The following is a 23,719-nucleotide window of genomic DNA, read 5'->3' on the forward strand; positions in this document are numbered from 1 at the left end:
AGGTCTTACTGTACTGCTTTGAACTTTTCCACAACTTTACCCCGGACCCCCCTTCGTGTGTTCTTTGGTTTTCATAATCCTCTCGTAAAGTTTTATAATGCTATATGTTTCGGTGCATTTAAACTGAGACTTTATGACACACATGTTTTTACACCTACTTTTCAGGTTTTTCGTTATACAGTGGAACCTCGGTTCTCGACCATAATCCGTTCCAGAACCCTGTTCGAAAACCGATTTGATCGATCACCGAAAATCGTTTTTCCCATTAAAAGTAATGTAAAATCGATTCAATCCGTTCCAACACCCTCAGCTCAGTAGCCTAGATGGTAGTGTGCCCGCTTTGAGACTGGGAGGTCGCTGGTTCGCGCCTCGACCGAGACATACCTAATTGGTATAATGGCGGCGCCCTTTTCGCTTGGCACTGCATCAGAAATCCCAACGACAAAATAATAAGCAAGGCCAAACAACCACCCTCTCCCCCCCCAAAAAAAAAACACACCGCTCAATTTCACAGGTTTACAACCTGTGCGGGTCAGCACTCGGGCCCGCTTCTGTGTGTTTGCTTTGCACCCTGGAGGGGTGCTGCATTTAGCACCAGATACACTACTCTCGCTTTTTCCACAAGAAATAAATAAAGAGCAATTCTTAGCCAGTGACCAGGACCACACACTGTTCACGATCTGCCAACGCATGTTGCTGTTGTGTGCCTGATAACTTAGAGGAGTCGCACACACCCACACACAATGATACACACTCCCACAGAATCAAGTGGTTGTGAGAAGACTGCGTGGGAGCGCATTACAGCACAAAAGCTTCATGGGGGAGATAATTGTTAGTGTGCAACAGGAGAGAATCGGCAGCAGGTGGTTCTGGTGGAGCCTCACACGATCATCACCCATTACAAACTAAGTTGGGTGGGAACCGAGCTTAAGCAATGCACTTTGCTTAAATATGCCATAAGATTTTTGAAAAACAGTAGTTTGTCTGAGACAAGTTCTGTAAAGCAGTGTTTCTCAACTGGTCTGACTTGAAGAACCAACCATTCCACTCTAATGTTAAGTTGTGACCCAAATCAAGAGACAATTTTCATTTCTCAAGTTTATCCAATTAATACATTGAGCAGTTTAAAGCAGGGATAGTATAATATCTTGATGATAATATATATCTATAGATTTTCTACAGGGGCAGCACGGCGGCGCAGTGGTTAGCGTGTGTGCGGCACAGTTCTGAGGTCGTGGGATCCTTCTGCGTGGGTTCAAATCCAGCTCCCGGCCTTACTGTGCCGAGTTTGTATGTTCTCCCCGTGCTTGCGTGGGTTTCCTCCTGGCACTCCGGTTTCCTCCCACATTCTAAAGACATGCATTTCAGGTGAATTGGCCGGTCCAAATTGTCCCTAGGTGTGACTGTCCCCGTCTGCCTTGCGATTGGCTGGCAACCAGTTCAGGGTGTCCCCTGCCCACTGCCCGATGATTGCTGTGATGGGCTCCAGCACCCCGCGACCCTACTGAGGATAAGTGGTGCAGCTAATGAGAATGAGATGAGATGAGATTTTCTACAGACAAAATGACCAGCTGAACCAAAGGGACTTCAAGTATACTTGCAAACAAGCAACCCTCTAAAACTGCTTCAGAATAGTCACATACTATTAAAAAATAAAAAAATACTAATAGGCGTGTACCAAAACTTCGATCCATTTATGTAGTTAATAATCATTAATATTCTGGTAAAAAGTGAACACATTTTGCAATTATTTCCTTTTGGGCTCAATCATTGTTGTATTTGTTTTTGGACTTTTCCTTCCCCTTATCACAAATTTACCCGGGACCAATTACTATGGGCAGCAAAAGGAAATTAATTCAACAAAATCACTTTTGGGTATCGATCCACTAGTTGAGATACACTGCTTTAAAGTCAAAAGAAGAAGCGCTAAATAATGTTCCCTGCTGAAACCAAATGCACAGGACCCACCTGATTGGCTGTGCCTTTCCCTTATATCAAGTGATACTTATTCATGGTCGTGATTTGGTCGAGACCAGACATTGTCAAGGTAGTATGGTTGCATGTCATGGTAGTGTGTTTGCATTTTCAGCTTTTTCACCACACCAGCACCTACAAGGATTCAGAAAAAGAATCCCTCTCATATTACTCAGATTATAGATACAGTTGTTTGATGCTGAAAATCTGGCTTTTTTATCAAATACCTCTCTTAGTTTTCTGCGTAAGATAGTCGCTGGCCTCGTTGAGACCACATCTGGTGAAGGAAAAGTAGCTGGCAAAAGAGGGAAGACCACAACGCTTGTCAGACCCACCACCTCAGCCCCCCTGCCCCCAATGGTTCTGCATTTTTTGTGTTGAAATATTAAGGTTGATGAGTATGAAGTCTTGTATCACAATGCTACATCTACTATTCACCCGTGTGGGTTTCCTGTCTGCCTGGGACAGCTAGGAGTCACATATGCACAAAAACGACCGGAGTATTATGAAGAGGTATACTGAAAAGCAGAAATACATGCACACACACACATACACAATAAAAAACGATTCATGGTACTATAATGACGTCTCAGATCAGTGGCACCAAGCTAAAAAAAATAAAAAAATAAATGAATGATCTGGTCTCTACCAATACCAAAAACAAACCTTCATCCATATTGAACTATCCAGGTAGACTGGCTATTTTACAAGGTTAGCAAATACTTAGACCGGTATGTGTTTTCTGAAATACCTTACTGCATGCAGGTTCCAGGGATAGTATTTATTCTATAAAACAAGATGGAAAATTGTATTCCTAATCGCAGGCAAATATCGAGAGGTTAGTCGTGACTTCCTTTTGCCCAGACACATTTGTATTTGGGGGAGACAGGTGACACAAAGCTCTGTTATTAATGAGAGCATACATCCACTGAAAAACCTCAAATTGAACAAATAAATCAAGTCAAATGTCGCCATTAGGGCCAAACGGGTAAACAAGAAGTTTGTGTATGAGTTTATTAAAGTATTCCATCTCACATGAAAGAATTTCCTCACAAGTAAATATGTCTTTTGTTGAGAAAAATAGAATGTTCAAATACTATAAATATTAAATACTGTGTATAGACAACAGTTTTTGCTTTAAATGGACACATGTAATATTTGACCGCTAGATGTTGCAGTGTTGTGTTGTGCAACTGAAAACAAGTGCTAAAAGCACAAAGAAGAATACAAATTACGGAGTTTCAAAGTGACAAAGTGCTTCAATTTCCTTCACCATTTTTTGACCAGCCTTTTACAAGGTTAACAAGGTACAAAAGGTTTCCGTAGCAGCAAGATGGTGTACATACACGTCAGCTCCTTCTATGAAAGGCTCATGTTATGCAAAATAAATAGCTTATTTTTCAGACTACAAGGCGCACCTAATGTCCCCATGTTGTCCAGAAATTTTACTTTTAGACTGGAAAATACAAAAAAATAAATGTTACAATTGAACAATACTGCATACGGTAACTGTTTTGCCTTTGAGAAACGTATACAGTGGTCTTCAATTGCCCTCTTGTGGTGAACATGTTAATTGTTTATTGCTCAAAGGAAAAAAGCACAGAACTTACTTTCAAACACTCGTTGAAAATCCTCTGTTACTACTGTGGGCAATAATTGTAAGTATGAATGGTATTGTGATGACTTGAATGAAGATTTTTGTTTATGGTAACGTTCCGTACGAATAGACTTTACTATTGTTTGAATTATTGTCAGATTATACTGCATATAGTAATTTCTCGGCCTTTGAGAAAGATAGAGCGGTCTTTGCATGCCCTTTTGTGGTTAACCTGTTATTGTTTGTTGCTAAAAAAGGATTTTTGTGATGTAAGCAGAAGCCGCAGTAGTGATAATTTTCGAAAATTCAATTATTTTAATTTGAATGCATATTGTTTTATTTCCATAAAGCTTAACATCCAGTGCGCCTTATACATGAAAAATATACCCCAAAGGACTATTTTGGCAGGTGGGTGGTGCCCCTTATAGTCCAGTGCGCCCTATAGTTTGGAAAATATGGTTCAAAATTCTCAACCTAGTAGGTATATGATACCTCATGTAGTTTTGCTTATTTTTATAATAAATGCCGATTTTTTTACCACTAGGAGGCGCTTAATAATAAAAAAATCTCCCTTTAAGCAGTATAAGATTGTTTTCCCCTGTGTTTATTTGAAATAGAATTTGTCTCTCTCGCCTCGGTAGATTATTTCGCAAAAATTAGGTAACATTTTCCTCATTTTCATGACCTCCTCTTTATAAACCTTGTAATACGCAGCTGCCGTAAAATTCCGCAAACAATAGGGCGGTCAAAGCTAACCATGAATCCTGTTTATCCTGTTTTCTTTCTGTGGGAGAAAAAAAACGCCTTTTTATTCCTCGCAGTGGCTGAGTATTGGTGTTGAGCCCAGGGCAAAGTGGTGTAATACAGGGACAAACATCAAGCCAGCTCCAATTAAATATTGCGGGGCTGTTTCTCTAGGTGCTACTTGTGCATTAGAGCACATTATTTTTTGATGTCATAATGGCTTTAGCAATGCCGGATAACTTCTATACGAGGCGCCTGTCTCTTGCTCATGTTCTGCTTCGAACGACCGGATGAATGCAAAAATAGCGGCTAACCGTGGGGGTAGGCAACCTGCGGCTTTAGCCCTGCCATAGTGGCTTCCACAAACCCTTTCAGGAATGTTTAAGGAGAAATAAACACGGAGGAGGAGGATATATATATATATATATGTATATATATACATATATATATATATATATATACATATATATATATATATATGTATATATATGGGCAGCACGGCGGCGCAGTGGTTAGCGCTTGTGCGGCACAGTTCATGTCATGGGAACCTGTCGTGGGTTCAAATCCAGCTCCAGACTTCCTGTGCGGAGTTTGTATGTTCTCCCCGTGCTTGCGTGGGTTTCCTCCGGGCACTCCGGTTTCCTCCCACATTCCAAAAACATGCATTTCAGGTGAATTGGCCGGTCCAAATTGTCCCTAGGTGTGACTGAGCAAGTGAGTTGTCTGTCCCTGTGTGCCCTGCGATTGGCCGGCAACCAGTTCAGGGTGTCCCCTGCCCACTGCCCGGAGATTGCTGGGATGGGCTCCAGCCCCCCCGCGACCCTAATGAGGATAAGCGGTACGGCTGATGAGATGAGATATATATATATATATATATATATATATATATATATATATATATATATAATATATCCATCCATCCACCCATCTTCTTCACCACTTATCCTTTCTGGAGTCGTGGGGACGCTTGTGCCCATCCCAGCTATCTTCAGGCAATGGGCAGGGGACCCTCGAACTGGTTGCCAGCCAATCGCAGAGCACACGGAGACAGACAACTCACTCTTAGGGACAATTTTGACTGGCCAATTCACCTGACATGCATGTTTTTGGAATGGCGGCGGAAACCCACGCAAGCACGGGGAGAACATGCAAACTCCACACATGGGAAGGCTAGTACCTGGATTTAAACCCATGACCTCAGAACTGTGCCGCGGACACGCTAATATTGCCATATGTCTGGCTTTAAACTTATGAATAATACAAATAAAAATCAGCAATATGTAAGACAGAAACGTGAAGTGGAACCAAATCATTTCAACATTTTATATTACATTTACGATGAAAAAGCTGAAACAGAACTGAAGTTCAGAGTCTCAGTTTAAATGCAGTTGCTCTGTGATGGGTTCACAGGTCTGTGAAAGGTGTCAATAGAGAAAAACGAGAAGGTCAAAAAAAAACACCAGGCAGGTCCAGGATAAAGTAATGGAAAACTTCAATCCAGGAATGGGACACGATACGATTTCACAACATTTACAAGCAAGCAAAAAGCCACTGCAAACCTACCAAGACCTGCCCATCCCTCTAAACTGTTGGCCTAAACAAGGGGGAAACTAATCAGAGAAGCAACCAAGAGGCCCCTGATCACATCGGATTACCTACAGCAGGGGTCAGCAACCTTTCGGCGTGGAGTGCCACTTTCAAATTTCCTTGTAAATCAGTGTGCCACACCAAGATTAATGACTCGCACAACATTTTTTTAATATCCAAAAGAGCTGTCATTTTACACCAGTCCAAATATACGACATGAATATACATTTTAATCGTATAACTCAGTGTTTTTCAACCCTTTTTAAACCAAGGTACACTTTCATTTATGGAAAGTTTCCGAGGCACACCGCCCATCGAAAATGTTTGAAAATGAAGTTATGTGAAATATTTCACTGTACTACCTCATAAGCAGATACTTAGTATATAAAAAGAAGGAAATAATACTTAAAATAAAAAAGAATAATGTGTTTTATGTTTCTATTGTTTACAGTGCAATCTTAAACCGCTTTGTTAAACAAATTAAGGTCTCACAGTAAAAAAACACTGGTATAACTGACCAATTTATCTTCCACTATTTTTGTTCATCAATCGACTAAAAAATGAATGTGAATAGCAAGTGGAAAGGCCTGTAGCCATCCATGACTTCAACTTTTTGACACAAGAATTAACCAGAATCAACCATTCTTCATTAACAATGAACTACAATCATAAAACAAGTGCTGTGGACAGCTACCATACCGTTCATCAATGAGATTTCATTGCAGAAAATATCAAAACTTAAAATAACAGCAGCAAAGCAGAAGGCACGCGCACACACGCACACACACGCTTCTTTAAAATATTCACCATCAGCAAATGGTTTTCTGTGCTTTGCTATGCAGTGAGCAATGTGATAGCTTGCTTCAGTGGTGGTGTTTTTAGCAGAGACATTGGTTTTCAGGGTCTGTGTTTGTTTGCCATACCTGGACACAGGGCGTTTTAACATCTCCGCCTTGTCAGACTCATGCTTGAATTCATGTTCATGTTTCGTCTCGTAATGACGTTTAACACTTGACGTGCGAGGTACAACACTCTCGAGGCATAATGCACAAACAGCGCGGTCATTTTTTGCACAAAGCCTCATTCGTCTGTCCACGCTGGCTGAAAAGAATGAGATGTTTTCGCTCCAGTAGCCGTAATGATTCGTTTATTTATCGCGCGTGTGTGTTTCGTTGGCCGGGTTAAAACACAGATTTCTCTTCTCCTCAGCACCGCGCAGACACACACTCCCACACGGAGCAGAGGAGGAGGGGCACTAAACGTAAAGCCTCTAAATAACACGGCGCGCAACTGAAAAGGTCTGAATTTCAGGTAAAAATGTTCATTTTTAAAATATAATCATTATTATTTTGCCACTGCTGGCATGCGTGTCATAGGTTGCCGACCCCTGACCTACGGGCATATATAGCTGAGGTGGGGTAATCTGTGCCTTAGACAACTTTTAGTCATACTCTGCATGAGTTTGTCCTTCATGGAAGAGTGGCTAGAAGAAAAGCCCTTTTTGAAAGTATACCATTTGTTTTCTTTTCACAATTGTGTCTCACATATTCTTAGAAATATTTGGAGTTTTTTATCCCTAAGTTTGAAGGCTCAAAAAGTTTAGATAGCGAACAAGAGCACCCAGTCAAGATGCTGTTATCCATGTTTTGAACGACACATCGATAATTCATTTACAAACCTCCCAAAATTGTTGGCTGTGACAGCAGGATACCCTCGAGGCTAGCAAACCCAAAAGACATAATTGCTCTCTGGGGAGGTTTCAAATATGGCCACCGTCACATCTGGACACTTTGTTCAACATTCTGTGTGAAAACACAACTTTTTTTCAACCCAATGAAGGACCTATATTGCAGTCTGGCTCTTCTCTGAAATTGAGGCTTAAGACACACTTCTATTCCAAAGCATATGATTGATGCCCACCTCGTATTCTGTTTTGTCCTGTCTTTTTCTGAGGCCTGCCTGGCTGATACGAAGGAGAAGGATGATTTGGGATGGGTCAGCGGACCGGGGTCTGACCTGCAGCATGTCAACCCCTGCATTTACCAGCTGGCGTCGTCGTTGATGTCATGCTCTTTCCGGACATTTTCAACATCTTACCTAGTGTTTACTATTCTGTGTACAGTAATGCTAATTGTAATTCACCCTGTTCAATCCTGGAAGGGGGATTACCACATGTGAGGTCCTTTCTCAAGGTTTCTCTTTTCTCCTCACACTGAGGTTTTTGAGTTTTTCCTTGCCCGCATGCTGGTTTGCTAGTTTAAGATCAGGTAATTGTGTAATTTTGTAACTGTAATCCTGTGCAGTCCTTTGAGACATTTTTGTGATTAAGGGCTATATAAATAAATTTGACTTGACTTGACTTGACAAGAGTGGGATGGCGCTGAAAAACGATGAAGACAAGAAAATGAAGGTGCTGTATCTGAGTCAGACCAGGAGGCTTCTTCTGATACAGGTATTAATCATGTGAACCAGTACTATCTGGTACCCCTATCCAGCTTAATACTTAAATGAACTAAAATCCTGTGTTGTTTCATTTCATAGTGACTTGTTTGGGTTCAACATGCACTTCATTTTAGGTGCGACCTGTAGGGCGCAATAACGCTTCCTAGGACAATGCCATACAAACTAATGCCTGCTGCTGTTAATTATGAGGGGAAAGAAAAGCACAATAGCAAAGCGAAGCCACCAGAGAGCAGTGTCTTCATCATTTTTAAACAGACTTGTTGAGAAACATACCAACAATTTTAAGGTTAACAAGCCCTTTAATCAAAATTCAAGCATGTTTCAAACCTTAAAAACACAACATTAAAATGCAAACATTTTCAAGATTCCAAACACCCTTAAGGACCCTGAATCATGTTACGGCATCTGAGCTTTATGTGACAGCTCGAGGAACGAATCTAAAACGGCATATCTAATCCAGTGTTTCTCAACTGTTAGGTTGCAACCCAAATCTCGGTCACGGAGCTGTTTTAAGTCGGTCACAGTGATTCGCTTTTGGAAACAAAAATACCCGAGGGTGGATTACACTTTTTAACAATAGGTGGCGATAATGCCCTGCAAATCTGAGCCGACGCCGAGTGACCCCTATACAAAAAGACCCTGTAAGGTTTGTCTACCCAAATACTGTCATCCGTCCCGTATGACTACCACACACACACACACACACACACGCGTTCACACGCGTTTAACATGCGCTTCTGAGATAAAGGAACCCTGTTCATTTTTTGGCGGAAAGAACAAAAAAGAAGAGCTGCCGCGCAATGACACAAACTTCCTCTCTTGGCCCCAGCTCTTGGCAATAGTCGAATGCGGATAATGGATCGCGGCCACAAATGTGCGTTTCAAAAATGGTACGCCTCTTTGCAAAAGTTCATTGTGCTGGTCCACGCTCGTAGCAAAATGCAGTCGGCGATAACGGATTTTGGCGGCACAAGAGCAGTTCATTTTAGACGGAAATAAGCTAATGGCAAAAAGAGAGGCCAAGCCCACTAAACTGCCTTTCTGCCGGTCTTTTCTCTTAGCAATGTGCGGTCGAGGATAATGGATTGTGGCCACACGAGTATAGTTCATTTTAGGCGGAAATAAAATACAGGCAAAAACATATAGCCACTAGGCCTGCTAAGGTGCGCTTCTGCCGGTCTGGCTGCACCAGTGCAGTTCATTTTTGTCGGATATAAAATAGTGGGAAAAAAAGAGCTGACAGACCGGCTAAAGTGCGGTTCTGCCGGTTCTTGCTTGTAACGATATGTGATTGAAGATAATAGATCTTGGCCACACGAGTGCAGTTCATTTTAGATGGACACAAAATAATGGAAAACAAGAGCGGCCAGGCATACTAATAGTGAGTTTCTGCCGGTCCCTGCTTGCAATTGGGGATAATGGATTGCGACCACTACTTTAATTGTTTTATTTGACTTGTTACATTTCATTTTGGGGCGGGCAAAAACAGTACGCCTCTTGACAAAAGTGCCTTGTGCTGGTCCTGGCTCACAGCAAAAGGGGATTGGGGATAACGGATTTCAGCTGCACGTCTGCAGTTCATTTTAGACGGAAATAACGGCAAATAAAAGACCAGGCAGGTTTTGCAAAAGTGCGCTTCTGCCGGTCCTCGCTTGAAGCAATATGCGATCGGGGATAATGGATCGTGGGCGGATGAGCGCAGTCTATGTTTTTGGTGTACATAACATCAGAATTTCGTGTCTGTGATTGTTGAGTCTGTCAAAAATGGCTGAAGTTATTATGAGTGAAGCATTTTGGATTTCATTCGATTGAGCATGAGGGAATAGTTCTTTTTTAATTGTTTTGTGTTTTGCTGTTCATTTTATATAAAAATAAATAAATAATATATTTTTCTATCCCTGGTTTAAACTGCTTTTCATTTAACAAATTCCAAAAATGAAATGTGTTCCCTAATTAGGGGGAGGATAGTTGGTCCTCAAGTCAGACCAGTAGAGAAGCACTTCTCTCATCCAAACAAGGTCTCCTTTGCAAAATCCCTTTCTTGAATCGACTTGCGTTTGCTAAACTCATCAATCATGGCCATCAATCAGCCAAACGATTGCGTTTGCTCGGCGGCATCCAAGATTTTTTGCCTCCTATTTGCGCTCTCATCCCTCCCAGAGCACAGACACTTGATCACGTAGCGTGACGGGCTGCTTATTGAAAAATGGCGTGCCGCGCACTTTGCCCGCCAGTGGATTATTTTCACTTTGCCGAGGCCGCCCGCCGAGAGCTCGATGGAGGACTCGACCGGGATCGATGGGAATGTTTTCCCGACACGCCGGAGAGCGCTGCGGGATTCGGACGCTGCGGAGACGCCGGCCCGGAAGCGTGCTGGGGCCCCCCTTCGGAGTGTCAAGACCTGCCCCGCGTCCGTTGAAAAACCTGATCAACTGTCGAGTCGGATCTCCTCATTGGAGGAGATCTTTGTCGGGTGACGCCACCAGATGGAAAAACACACACATTTTCTTGCCGCAGGGGCGATTTTAGGTTTTCAGGGTGCTGAACACCCTGACTGTCTGGTTGGTTAGAAAAAAATAGAAAATTAGGATTGTTGGACACTGTTAAAGAGTGTCACTTACCGTTTGGGATCACATTACAGGATGTCATTTGTGTCATACATGCAGTTCAGGCCCGTCGACAGATTGAATCAGACCCGCGAGACAAGGCTGGGAGAAGTTCAAGAGGAAAAAAAGTCAAAATATGAGCTGCAGTTTGCCAGGCACCACCCCAAAGAAATTGCTTTTTTCTCTCTCTCTCTCTCTCTCTCTCTCTCTCTCTCTCTCTCTCTCTCTCTCGCTCTACTCTCTCTCTCTCTCATCTCTCTCTCTCTCTCTCTTCTCTGCTCTCTCTCTCTCTCTCTCTCTCTCGGTCTCTCTCTCTCTCTCTCCTCTCTCTCTCTCTCTCTCTCTCTCTCTCTCTCTCTCTCTCTCTCTCTCTCTCTCTCTCGTCCGCTCCCCGTGAGTTTTTTTACTACTGTGTGGCCCCAAGCTCAAATGAGTTTGACCCTCTGCACTACTTAGTGAGCAAAAAATATTGTTACGCCCTGCCCACGTTTTTCCCTCATTTGTGTACACATACAGAAGAAGAAGCATGGAATATATTAGAAAATGATGCATTTTATAACACTTTATATTGTCGCCCTACACTATACAGATTAAGCCGTGTTGCATGCGGTTCAATGCAACGAAAATAAGGAAAAATATATGTTGATGATAACAAGGTCATGGTATTGGCTGATAAAATACAGTAGTTGTTCAACATAACCACTGCATAACATACACTCACCGTAATACACCAGAGCCTCCAAAGACTCTGCCGCTATGATGCAACTAGCCGAGTGAAAAAGGAGCGGGGAGGGGCTAGGAATCAAATGGACTGAACAATTTCCGAAACAATGAAAGAAATAGAGAGAGAAAGTGAGAGAGAGAATGCTCAAAATAATGAGAGAAGACAGACGAGCAGAGAGAGAGAGTGCCCATGAGAAAGGGAAAGAGGAAGAGAGTGAGAAAGAGAGAGAGAGAGTGAGTGAGAAAAATATGGAAAGAGCGACAGAGACAAACAAGATAAAGTGGTAAAAAAAGAAAGGGATAAAGGGAGAGAAAAATAAAAAATAAAGAGAGAGAGAGGGAAAGAAAAAAATTGAGAAAAAAAGATAAGAGACAGTGTGAGAGAAACAACTACTAGTATAGGTACGTTATGAGTGGTGCCTTGCTTGGGTGACAACAATGGAACATATTTAATTCTACAGCTCATTTTTCTCCTGCACTTCTCTCAGTGTCTTCTAGTGGGCCGGATCAAAACCCTTGAGGGGCCTGATCAGGCCTGCGGACCGCCTGCTCGAAACCTGTGCATTAAAGGAACTGTACAGTATTAGTAGAGAATATATTTCGTGGGTGACACGACGATGTTAAAAAGATATATTTTGTTTGCCATGTGATGGGTATAACACACCACCGTGCAAGAATATCATATTTTGCAGTGTATAAGTCTCTCTGGAGTACAAGTCGCACAAGTCAAAAAATGCATAATTAAGAAGGAGAAACATTTATAAGTCACACTCGGAGTATAATTGGAAATTTGGGGGGAAATGTATTTGATAAAATCCAACACCAAATATATATATATGTTGTCTTAAACGGCAATTTAAAATGAAAATGAATTATAGATCACGGTAAACTAACATTACACGTACGAGTTATTCAGATAAGGGCCCTCTTGTGGTCAGTGTGAAAATAACATGTGAAATGATATACAGTAACGGTAATAAAACTGAGTGGTATAATAATGTGTTAACTTTTTCACATATAAGACTCCTATAAGTCCCACCCCCGGCTAAACTGTGAAGAAAAAAACTGTGACTTATAGTCCAGAAAAAAATGGTATTAACATCACAAAGTTTGTGTATAGTCTTCTAAAGTAGTAGCAGCTTCCAGTGGGTTGCGGGCATTTGCCCTGGCAAAATAAAGCAAAGGGGATTTTTTTTTTTTTTTAAATGACTGAGGGTTAGTGACACTCTATAACAGTAGATGGCGATAATGCCTGGCAAATGAAGGAAAACATCCATCCGTCCATGATCTGCACCGCTTATCCTCAGTAGGGTCACGGGGGTGCTGGAGCCCATCCCAGCTATCTTCGGGCAGTGGGCAGGGGACACCCTGAACTGGTTGCCAGCCACAGGGCACACAGAAACAGACAACTCACTCGTTCATTGACACTTAGGGACAATTTGGATCGGGGAATTAACCATACATGCATGTTTTTGGAATGTGGGAGGAAACCGGAGTGCCCAGAGTAAACCCTCGAAAGCAGGGGGAGGACATGCAAACTCCACACAGGAGGTTTGATCTCATGACCTCAGAACTGTGCCGCACACGTGCTAACCACTGCGCTACCGTGCTGCCCTGAAGGAAAACATTGCCCTGAGAACACTATCCCCACTGCCAAACATGGTGGTGGCAGCATCACGCCCTGTGGTTGCTTTCCTTCAGAAAGGACGAGGAAGATCTTTAGAGTTGATGGGAAGATAGATGGAGCTAAGCACAGGGCAATCCTGGGAGCAAATAGGTTGGAGTCTGCAAGAAACCTAAGAATGGGATCCGGTTCACCCTTCGAAAGAACCACGACCCTTTACAAAGCAAAATCTACAATGGAAAGGTTTAAAACTAACAATATGAAGGCACTGTACAATAAAGCGCGCATACGGCCCTGTTGATATTTCCGACGTTTAGCCAAGATGACTTCAGTCTCCTGGCAACGTAGTGAGAGTCTTGGGTGCATCTGCCGTGGCTAAGTCTCACATTCTGTGCAATTACTCCCTCAAATCGAGAGTTCAAACTACGGGTCACAAGGGGTAAGAAGGTGGACACTGCAAATGTTCATTTTTTGTTGTTATCACCCAGATCTGTGGTAGTAATAATGAATACATCAGTAAACTAGCCTAAGACAGTGTTTTCAGAGCTTTTAAGAGCCAAGACAAGCTTATTCATTAAAGAATCTAGTCAAAAATGATTGAAAATTTGATTCCTGGCACCTGTATCAAGCTTAAAGATACAGCATAGTTTGTATTATTAAGCCCGGCATTCTTTTTAATCCGTATAGACAAACGAAAAATCGCTAAAATCTGTTTTAAATATAATGGTCAGAAAACTATCAAAAATGCGTAATTTTTTTCCCCAGATGTATCGGTTTCGAGACTGTATCAAGAGGTGAACTTTTTTTTTTTTTTTTTAATCTAGTTTTGTTCTAGAAAAATGACCTAAACATATTTAAAAGGAAAAAGGAATTATCTGGCAGAACAAAAAGTTTCTATTTTTTTCTGTTCTATATTTTAATTTTAATTTTGATTTATTTGTATGCGCTCGTTTCATTCGTCTGGATTGTTGTTGTCACTCTTCTCCTTTCCCCTTATCACTAATGTCCTTGGGATTCATTTTTAGGGGCAGAAAAAGGAAATTAAACCAACAAAATAAAAATAAAATGAAAAGTTGTCCCTTTAAAACGCACCCATTGACTGAACAGGGAAAAAATGGAAAAATATTTAAAATCATAAAAAATAATGTGCAGAATTTTCCTTTTTTGTGAGATCCTAAACAGCTTCATAAAAAAAAATGTTGATGTCATTTGAGATTCTACTCTTATTTTAAACTTTTGTTTTACTGTATTTATATTTTTTTTCAAAATAAATTTTAAAAAAACATTGTATGATTGTAAATTATTTGCCATGTGAAAATAAAAATGATTTAGTAGGTTAAAAAAATGTTTCTGTTTGGTTTTTTAAAATCATCAGCAATTTTATCAATAAAGCCCCAATGTAAAATCGTTGACCAATAGATGGCACTGTGTCGTATGGTACGAGCGAGGGCCAGTGATACAGGGTACAGTGTGGCGGCAGGATGGCAGACAAACATGGCGCCAACCTAGAAAGAAATACATATTCTCGAATAGTGATTTTTTTAAAATAAAAATTAACATTGGTATGATAGTTCATGTGTTTTTGCCTAGTATTCAAATCGATGTTGTTGTTTTTTACTGACAATTTTTTTGTACTACTAGGAGGCACTAAATAATACACACTGTCCCTTAACACTGTACATACTGTATTACCTAGTGAACAGATAATCGGTATATTTAAAAAAATGTAATTGTCACGATGACTCATGACTTTCACCTGTGCCCCCTCGTTTGGCGCCAGCTGCTGCTGGCTACCTGATTGGCTCCCCGTCTTACTTAAGCTCAGTCCATTCAATCGCCTGTTGTCAGTCCGTCAGCGAACCTCTATTTCTACAAGGCAAGCACTTTGACTCTGACTCCCGTCGGTCCTGTGTTTTGCACCCGTTTTCCACCCGTCCGTTCCTGATTTCCCCGTTTGTCTCCAGCTACGACCTGTTTTTTGACCCCAACCACGTTTTGCTCTCCTGTACCGGCTTACGACCCGTTTTTGATCCCGACCACGTTTTGGCTCTCCTGTCCCGGCTATCAACCTGTTTTTTCCTTCTTCGACACCATGATCTCCCGTTGCGGAAGACTCACTTCCGCATTCGGAACACGTTCCGATTCTGTGAGCGGCTTGCTTCCCGTGTTCAGGGAGCACCGGATCGTGGGCGCTGCCTTTCCTCTTTATTTCAATAAACTTGTGAGAAACGTTATGCGATTGGGTCTACCCTTTGTTCTGGACGAGACAGTAATCTGCTGCCACCTATTGATATGCATAAATGTTGGTCACTCAAATGATAACTGGAAGAAAGTAAAGATACTTACAAAAGGAGGGTTGCCGATTTTATTATTAAATGTCACATTTGAAATTCAAAGCCAAATACTACCAGAATAAAAGTATTTCTTTAAATAAAAGGCCCATACTAGGCCAAAAATGTTTATTTTAACAGATGAGTAAATGCAGCTTTACATCTGAACCAACTCAGCATCACAAACCTAAACAAACTCAAGTTAGAGCTAAGAGTATGAATACGCTTGCCTCAATCGTCAATAATAAAGAACTACAAAATATGAGTTATATGGCGATAACATCAGATCAAATTACTAGGCTGAATACTACACAGTATTGTCTTTAACAGGAAATCAGACTGGACGTCAGCTCTTTGACATCTTTAGTACCTTCTACTGGCGGGGAGGAGCACTTGATTTCTATTCATTTAAAAAGACATACAAAACAGCTTGCATTTTTGGACATATAGAAATAAACAAATTGTTAACACATTCAATGCCAATCATCGAAACCATTTCTTTCCACTGTTAGTGAATAATTGTGTTGTGCTTAGAAAACACGCCTGAAATGTTAATGCATTTTGAATATAATTGATCGTTTGCAGAGCATGCGCCCAATGTTTACTCAATAACTGCACATGAAAACACGGTGGCGCTATTACACGAGGCAGCTGTTAAGATGTCGCTCTTTACTATAAACTGGCCCTGCAGTCTGTCGCAAATGAGACTTAATTGCAGACGCTAATAGCGTTTCCACTACGCAGCAGTGCTACATGATAACCATGCAGGAAAATGGCCCCGGGATCCCTTTAAAGCAATGGTTCTCGACGGGTTTTATCGCATTTGAGCCTGCTTTAAAATAGCCACATGCTTAAGGAAATGTAAAATATTAATAAGGCATGAACCTAAACGTATATGTAGTAATCAAAGATGAATATATTGGTAAAAAGCATTTTTTAACACGAAAAGTCCCAGAAATCATCTTACTCAGAATGACCAACAGACAGCAAAAAGGCTGTGTTGTTTAAAACTAACAACTCAATGGCCCATCTTATCAGCATTGTTGTGCAAAGCGGCAAGGTGGGATTGTTCAAATGGAATGTAGTAAGTGTGGTGTTGAGAGATGCATAAATGGCTCGTGCACAGGATCGATGGTAAAACAAATCCAGCCAGTTGGAAAAAATACAGAAATACTACAAATTTACAAGAAAATCACTAGCAAATTTTGTGCTTCAAAACGTGGACCTAATATATGATTTTTTTCTTCATTCTGATACGAAACAAATCATATAGAAATACTACAAGAATACCACTGCAATAATACTATGATACAAAATACAGAAATATTACAACAGAAATATTTCAACTGCTGTAACAGTAAAACTATCAAAGAAATACTACAAAGATGCTCGTATGAATATACTTCAAAATACTTTTCACATAAATACTACAAAAATACCAATACATAAATAAATGCTACATACATATTGTGACAGAAATGCTGCAGAAAAATTACAACAGAAATATCACAAAAGTACAACTACAGAAATACTATAGATATCCTATTGAAATACTCCAAAAAACACTGTAGAAATATTACAAAATAAAAGTACAGTGTTGCTATAAAAATACTTCAGAAATACTATAAAAATAGCATAAAAACTCAACTAGAGTAATTCTACGAAAAAAATATGGGCTGTTGACGCCCCCATCAAACATTCTTTTCTTCACATTAGCATGCGAAGGGTCATTACGGAGTGGTGTTGTTCTCCTCATTTGCATAAACCAGTCAGCTGGCTGTCCTTTGGGTATTCTATGTAGAAAAGTCAAATGGCTTGGCTGTGGTGCTTCTAGTGTTAAACCATTAACTGTACTTTCCATCAGCCCATCAATGGAAGACACCTGTTTCATTCGTCTCGATCGTTGTGACTCTTCACCACTTCTTCCCCTTATCATTAACGTTCTGGGGATCCATTATTACGGGCAGAAAAAGGAAATGAAACCAACAAAATCACATTAAAATGAGGTGTGGTCCCTCTCGAACGCACCGTTGGCTGAATAGGAAGAAGGGCTGTTAATGAGTGTAATTAGCCCTCTGTTTTTATTCTGCCCTACGAAAACGGCTCCGCGACCTGTTGGAGTGTCCCTGTATTTTTCTTTTTTATAATTAATGAATAGTTTTTTTGTCATGGATGAAATGATCTTTACAACTAGAAAACGTTAAATAATACACAATGTCCCATTTAATATTGGCAAAATGCTGCTTACAATCTCCCTGCTACTTCTGTCACAAAGACCAAACACGCATCCCCTCAGGCCGAGGATACCCATCGTTGCCCTCATTTTCTTACAGGCAGGAAGTCCACAATGCGGACGCTCGATAAGGACCTGAAAATGATGGCGAGTCCCGTAAACGTAGCCAGGACACTGGAACAGGGCCGGGCTCGGCCTTTCGGGCCCCGGCAGCCCTCTTGAGCGTTGCTCGGCAAAAATTGCAGGACGGGGCCCAGTGGTGCATTAGCCTCTCAAGCCCTCACCTTGAATAACAGCATGTGACTCTCTAAAAATGGAGCAGCCCCGCAAAAAGGGAGCAGGGGCCCGTCACGCAACAAGTAGAAGGGAGTCGGCTCACTAACACGTTGAAATGCAAGATGGAACATGTAAGGCAATAGATAATCATGTACAAACTGTATTTGTACGGATTATATGCAAGGTTCGTACAGGTGCTTGAAATCCTTGAAAATGCATTCATTTTGTTTTTGTGTTTTCAAGAATTGAAAAGTGCTTGAATTTTGGCAATCGCTTGCAAATGCTAAAAATTGTTGGCAATATTTCTCAACAAGTCTGCTGAAAATGATGCCGATGCAGCTCTCTGGTGGCTTACTTTTGCCAATGCATTCCTTCTTCCCTTGTAATTAACCAGACTATAAACAGGGTTTGTACGGGTGCTTGAAATCTTTGAATAGGCATTATTTTAATGTTGTGTTGTCATGGATTAAAAAGTACTTGAAATTTGCCAATTGCTTGTAAATACTAAACAGTGTCGTTTCTAAACAAGTCTGGTGTAAAGGACGGCAACACTAGATTCTGGTCGCTTACTTTTGACAAAGCATTTCTCCTCCCCCTTGTCATTAACTGCAGCTGGCATTAGCTTGTACCGCATTGTCTTATTAAGCATCATCGCACCCTATAGGTCAGCTTTATGCAAGGATTACGCATCAATTATGGACATTTTTTGGGATATTTGCAAAAAGATATGGTAGTATTTCTCAGTGGTAAATAAAAAAAGAAATTCCCGCACTGAAAATTTAAGCGACATCATTTTTACCCAACACCTACTGTATATGGTAAGATATTTGTCGCAAAAACAAATATATTTGCGATTTACAAATATATTTGTGGCTTTGCAAAATACATAATTTACGTTGGATTTTTCTCTTTTGATGGTACTGGGAAAATTGGCTTTGAAAGTCCCTTAAAAGTGCTTAAAGTTGTCCATGAAAAAGTGCACTGAGGTGTACTCCTACTGCATTAGGAGCAACACCAAAAAAATAGCCTTTGTCATAATTTTGTCTCATATAAGGCGCACCACACTATAAGGAGCAAGGAATTAAAGCTACAGTAAGAGGTACCGTATTTATTCGTGTATAACACTTACGTTATATGTAAGTGCAATGATTGATCATTTGAGAAATATTGCATATGGCATTAAATTGTGTGCAACGGGAATAAACCCAATTCTCAGCAGTGAGAATGCCGTAGCCTCACCTATATATCAGTGTTTCCAACTGGTGGGTTTGGACCCAAAAGTGTATCGCGGATCCGTTTTCAGTGGGTCGCAGGCCTTTGCATTGGCAAAAAAATTCTAGGAAGAATAAATAAATGGGTTAATTACACTAAATAACAGTACGTGGCGATAATGGTATTGGTCTCTTCTACCTGTTCTGCCAATCGGCGCGATTGAGAGGGATCACATGTCATGTTATTGTGATTTTGTAGGTTTTATTTCTGTTTTCTGCCCATTATAATGAGTCAATTAGGGGAAGGAGAAGTGGAAAACAGTGACAAAAACTATCGAGTCGAAGAAGGAAGATTGTGAAATACATAAATCGTGTATGAATCTACGCTGCTCGATGGTACAGTAAATGGTTTACAATGTTGTATTTTTAGCTTCTTGCCACTATATTAATCTTTATCAATACATACTTCAATTATCATCAATTTTTAGGTAAACATTATTAATATTTTGAATTTGTATAGGTATGTGGCTGTTTTAAAGCAGTTTTACGGGGTCGCCTCTATGCGATATAGGCTTATATGTGAGTATATATGGTACTCTAAGGGCAATTTGAAGGTTTTATGTCCGCCTTATTGTCTGGAAAATATAGTATATTAGGGAAAGATTTGATGAGAAATGGCAGAGATATTTGGATGGAGAGGGCAGAGGATGACACCAGTATAAGATTTAACAAAATGTTAGGACAGCAAGGGTTGATGGGAAAAGGCAGAAGAGTGGAGAATGTGATGACAAGTCTGAGGATTGGACATGGTGCCTTAAACAAAATGTGAAACTGATGGGAAAACATAACAATGGATTGTGTGAAGACTGTCAGGGGGAAGAATCAGTGGAGCATGTAATAATAGAATGCAGAATGCAGGAGGTACCAAATGCAGAGAGAGAAGATAAAAGAGGGTTAGATAGTTCAAGGAATAAATGACATACCTGTAAGGATTTTTGGACTTGAATAATAGGCCTCAACAAAGAATATTTTAGAAATTTTAAGGAAATTCATGGTTCACGGATCGTAGGGGCATCGCTTCCTGTAGTGTGTTTTGGGCATGTACAGCCTGGTGTCACCTATCCCTCACCAAGCCGTTTTTTGGGGGTACGGATTTTCTCCCACAATAAAACAGATAGTCCTGCTTTCTATGGTTTGGGGCAGCATGAGAAGCCACCATATCTGACACGGATGATATTAAGATTTGGGGGTGATGGACCCATGTGGGGAAAGCGGGATGGAGGGAAGTGTGCTCAAAAAGAGGGACACTATTTATTGAAAAAAATGGGTACAAAGTGTCACGACCAGAGTAAACAGTGGACCCATATGCGTAACATTTCACACAACACTTTATTTAGGGATCGGGGGGATCAGGGAGAGAGGAAAAAACAGCAATCTGGTGCTCGCTGGGCAGGTGGAACAGGAAGACCTTGCGGCAGGTGGCGAGGCGGACAGTCAGGCCCGGAGAGAAGAGAGTGATCGTGGATCGGAGCAAGTCGGGTAGCCGGGACGGGAGAACGGAGCGTGGTCGCCGATCGGAAGCAAGTCAGAAAACCGGAGATGATCGGGAAGCCAGGGGCAGGGGACCAAAGGTAGGAATCAGGGGAAGGAATCAGGCAGGAAGACGTGGTGGGCAGGCAGGTCGCAGGATGCCGGAACAGATGGGAATCAAACCGGGAGCCAGAGTCAAAAGTGCTTGCCTTGCATGTGCTAAGGTTCGCTGATGGACTGACAAAGAGTGACTGGAGGGGAAGAACTTAAATAGGAGAGGGATAATTAGGACATGAGTGGCAGTTGGGGCTGAAGGAATGAGCGCAGGTGAGGGTAACCAGAGGGCAACTGAAAGGATTGTGACACAAAGTGACAAACAAGGGATAACAAAACAACAAAACGACCAAACTAAAATAAACAAAATCCAACAAGTACAAACAGAGACAAAGATCAAAACCGAAAATGGAAAATGCAAAAAAATAAATTAACAAACCAACACATTTTTTGAACAAGAAATTGGAAACAAAATAAAACAGACCTGGCATGGCAGTTGAATGAAACTAACCCGACGACACGCGTCGTTCAAAATGACCCTTTAAAGGGGTGGGGATGATTAGAGATAGGTGTGTTGATATTGGATATACCAGTGCCCAGTTCCCAACATGGTAATGCACCAAAGTGATGGATGAAAATTCAAAAGACAACACTTGATGTACCGCCGGGTAAAAAGAAAACGTGCAGCAGCTCAGAATAAATCATTGTGATGCAAACGGCAATTACCATCAACTGGCAGTGACTTTTATTGCCTAAAAGGGGAGGGGGATCCATGAACATGAAATGCAAGCTGCATATAAAAATACAGAAGGAAGAGATAAGAGAATGTATATATAATATATATATATATATATATATATATATCTCATCTCAACAGCCGTACCGCTTATCCTCATTAGGGTCGCGGGGGGGCTGGAGTCCATCCCAGCCATCTCCGGGCAGGGGACACCCTGAACTGTTTGCCAGCCAGTCGCAGGGCACACAGGGACAGACAACTCATTCGCTCATTCACACCTAGGGACAATTTGTACCGGCCAATTCACCTGAAATGTTTTTGGAACGTGGGAGGAAACCGGAGTGCCCGGAGGAAACCCACGCAAGCACGGGGAGAACATACAAACTCCACACAGGAAGTCTGGAGCTGGATTTGAACCCACGACAGGTTCCCATGACATGAACTGTGCCGCACAAGCGCTAACCACTGCGCCGCCGTGCTGCCTATATTTTATATATATATATATATATATATATATATATATATATATATAATTACCATTACGGTTTAGTTTAGCTATGGCCCTTCTGTTTCTTCCTGCTGTCCCTTCTTAGGGGGAACTTGGTCGGAGGTTGGACAAAACTGATAGTGATTGGCACATCAAAAGATGTGATCCCTCCGAACGTTGTAGCCATATAAGCAATTACACACTAACTTATTGGAATTAGGGTACACTACAGCCTGGGGGTACTCACCCCTCTCCAGACCGTATTTTTGGGTAGAGGTTTACTCCACAGCATAGAATTGTCAGTACTGTTTTTTTTGTTGTGACCAGCAACAGGAGAAGCCTCCCAATCTTACTCAGATACAGCACCTTCATCAGTTGGTCACCATTGTTTTTTGGTGCACCATCATCCCACTTTTAGAGTTTAGCCTGATTTTGGCACTGACGGGTAGCGGTGTGTGTGTGATTCTACTGAAACTCAAACCTAAAAAAAAATTAGAGTAGGCCTGCTTGTTCATTTTTGCATCATACAATAAGCATTGCAACACTCGTGGCTTTTGTATTTTTGTGGCGATGACGTTACGTCTTTTGCTTTTGTTACATATGAAAGACCCAAAGAAATAATGTCTGGTAAAGGACTTTGCATTTTGTATATTTTTGTGTTAATTTCCAAATATTTTATGTATTGAAATTAATAAATAAATAGTTGGATAAAAATGAAATGGTCCCTTCAAAAATGTAAACTTTATCAGTTGAAATAAGTAAAATAAATATATTACTTAATATAATGCTTCTATTAAATATACATAAATAAATAATTCAAAATAACGTTCCATTAAAAAAAATGTATAAATACATTTAAATAAGTACATGTAAAATGAAGACATACTTAAAGAGCGACAAAATAAAACAGATATCTGTGTAACTATCAAGTCGAAGTGCTGTTCTCAGACATGTAAGTGTGAAATTTAATTCAATAAACGATTCTCAAATTCAGGTTTAAAGTACTCTTTGAGTACTATTTAAGTACTTTAAGTACTCTTAATGTACTTCTTGTCCAATCCATAATCACCCAAATTAAGTGAAACTGCGCGATGAAGAAGGTCACTGTGATTATTAGAGGTTAAAATAGGCTCAGAAAACCCCTAAACGCCATGCTAGTTAGAAAGCAAATTTCTTATCACATACACAGCAGCTAAAATAATCTACCTACTCACACCAAGTCTCTCAGACTTAAATAACAGGTCCATCATCCAACTGCCAAACACAATTGTCCATGATATTACCCACTACACCAATACTTTATCCCACTTCAGTCAGGGTGCAGTATCCCACCACTGTCAGGGTGCAGTTACAGCACAATCAAATTCAGGAGAGCCCGCCTCGGGAAAAGCCTGATACCCAATGTCACACCACCCTTCTAAACAATAGGGTGCGCTGACCCATTCTATAAGTCTACCCTCCTTGTCCCACTGTCACACGTTTGTCATTCTGCCGTTAATCTAATGCCTGTTGTTTTCCTCAGGTACAGTTGGTGGAAGTGAATT

At 41.0% G+C, this 23,719-nt stretch overlaps 1 protein-coding gene across 1 annotated transcript in view; it reads right to left on the bottom strand.

The window, feature by feature from the left end:
- kcnk9 (potassium channel, subfamily K, member 9) overlaps positions 1-23,719 on the bottom strand; it is a 49,742-nt gene that overhangs the window by 24,449 nt on the left and 1,574 nt on the right. The gene's annotated exons all lie outside the window — the stretch shown is intronic.

The sequence above is a fragment of the Urocampus carinirostris genome, chromosome 2, assembly GCF_059441175.1.
Source record: "Urocampus carinirostris isolate Australia breed hairy pipefish chromosome 2, RoL_Ucar_1.0, whole genome shotgun sequence".
Classification (NCBI taxonomy): Eukaryota; Metazoa; Chordata; class Actinopteri; order Syngnathiformes; family Syngnathidae; genus Urocampus; species Urocampus carinirostris.